Source organism: Pristiophorus japonicus, chromosome 6 (assembly GCF_044704955.1).
Source record: "Pristiophorus japonicus isolate sPriJap1 chromosome 6, sPriJap1.hap1, whole genome shotgun sequence".
Classification (NCBI taxonomy): Eukaryota; Metazoa; Chordata; class Chondrichthyes; family Pristiophoridae; genus Pristiophorus; species Pristiophorus japonicus.
This window is the reverse complement of record NC_091982.1, coordinates 72,494,865-72,497,035: the sequence shown is the minus strand read 5'-3', so window position 1 is coordinate 72,497,035 and position 2,171 is coordinate 72,494,865. Positions and strand designations below refer to the sequence as shown.

Below are 2,171 nucleotides of genomic sequence, written 5' to 3'. Positions count from 1 at the left end.
TCACTTTACAGGCAATGACCAGGAAAGAATATGCAAAGCAGAAATTAGGAAAATTGAACTCATACAAATGAACAGGGTGCCATCCAAACTGAGATCAAACTCAGTGATGCTGTCCTTACTCTGCTAGGACATGACCTTCCCTCAGAGTTTCTGTGGGACCTTTTGAGGGATAGAGAACCTCTTCCTGCCCCAAACAAGCCAGCCATGGAGGAAGGCTAAGGACTGGAAGGCCCAGGCCAGGAGTCTCCACATCACTGGGAGAAGGGTGATATGCCAAATGGGGCTGTGGTACTGGACCATCCAACAGTAGTCCTCGGGCCCATTTTGGGGGTCCAGGTCTGTAGTAGCAAGTCTGGACTTCCAAGCCGTTAGCAACTTTTGTTTTTTTCTTTCCCTCTCCCCCTACAATGGAGGTCAGTGGGTGGTGGGTACAAAATTGATCTTTCTGGAGAGAAGGGTCCCGGTCATCTCCTCCTCCAGCACACTCCACCACTGTTTGTAACCTCTTGAAGCAGAGAAGCACTATTGTGATATTCTTCACAGAACACAAGCATATATAGCTTCCTAAAATGGCAGCAGCTCTCAGAAGTCTCTGGAAGATTCTTGTCAGCTGACTCGTTTATTCAACCTTTAATTGCAGTAACACAATATGTCCACCGGATGGAGTTACAGATATTACAACTGCAAATGTGCAACTAATTGTTCAGGCACCCGCCCACTTTATTCAAATTAAGTTACTTCACCCCCCGTCACCCTGCAAACTTTGGCCAGGTCAGTGCCAGAGGCAGGTACATCCCAGGAATTATGCCAAGATGTCGACACCATGGGCTTTCCTGCCCATTATCTCCAGCAACTAAATGAGGGTGACACAATCTGTTGGTTCAAACGTATGAATCTCCACAAAATAGGTGTGTCTGTGTAATTTTTTATTTTTTTTTTTGAAATTCGTAGCCAATCGTTCCAATTCTTTGTCAAATCACAAACGCCAGAGGTCACCTTGCACACGCCAAGGATCACTCTGCGCCAATGCTCTTAGCCAAAAGGCCTAGAGCCACTGCACCGTTCCTGGAAGTACTGCAATACCAGGTTCGTGCCATGGAGGTGGATGGGTCAAGCCACCCCACCCACCTCCTGTTTCCAAAAAAGCAAGCATATACCTTCCTGATCCAGGGAGAACCACCCGGAGGTCATGGTGGCTGGTCAGGTCAGTTACGCATGATCTTAGCCAAAAGGCCGAGAAGCGATGTGTCTGTGTAATACTCCAGGCACTAATAGAGATGTAGATCTGTGACTGGAGCCTGGGAAATTTCACATTCAGCTTAAGATTATCTCAATGCCCTAATGGGTAGGGTGGCCTGCTGGGGCAAATTGTGGAAACTTATCAGTGCTCTTGTAGTTTTAACTGGTTAAACTCCAGTTCTATCCCTTCATACACCTGGCGAGCACTAAGGGGTCGAAATTCGGTGACGCTATTTTTGAGGCAATGTCACCATCAGAATGGAGATTTTAACAGCAGGCGGCAGGCCTCCAACCGCTCCAACTGAAATTCAGTTTTGCCGCCTGAAAAGGGGACTGCAGCGTTAAATCAGGTGTTGCACTCTACTCTGGAGGTGGTAAGCGGCGGCTAGTGAGGTGGCAATCATCATTTGTAACTGCGCCACAGACATACTGCCACCACCTGCATTCAGTTGCGACATTGGGCTAGACTTTCCACTTTTTTTGCATCGATACCGCCCACTTAAACTCTGAGATGATGTCTAACACCCAGATATCACCCATTTAGCCACAAAATGGAAACTAACGACCATGTACCGCTCACTTATCACCCAGCATTACTTTCGGCATGTAGTTAACGCCGAGAATTAATAATACCGCCCGTCCACTTTTTACTGACATGAGGATAAGAATGGGCAAAACTAACACCCATGAAATCACCGAGCATTACTTTCGGCACCCCGCCCACATAGCGCCGAAAATATCGCTCGCCGAAAAAAATGCTGAGAGAAAGTTGCTCTCACCTGAACTAAACCCAGCGGCATGAACGCCATTTTGTAAATCAGAGGTCGGTTCATATAAAAGGCTACTTCAACTTCTGGAAAGTTTTGATGTACTGTGCAGTTCTTTTAAGGTGATTTGAACATCTGAACAAACATAGCATACTGTGGACAATT

General features: G+C 46.7%; 1 non-coding gene across 1 annotated transcript; it reads right to left on the bottom strand.

The window, feature by feature from the left end:
- Nucleotides 1–1,049: 1,049 nt before the first annotated feature.
- LOC139266340 (U2 spliceosomal RNA) lies at nt 1,050–1,245 on the bottom strand. The gene has a single exon (XR_011593696.1). It is a non-coding gene; the product is annotated as a U2 spliceosomal RNA (small nuclear RNA).
- Between the last annotated feature and the right edge of the window lie 926 nt (nt 1,246–2,171).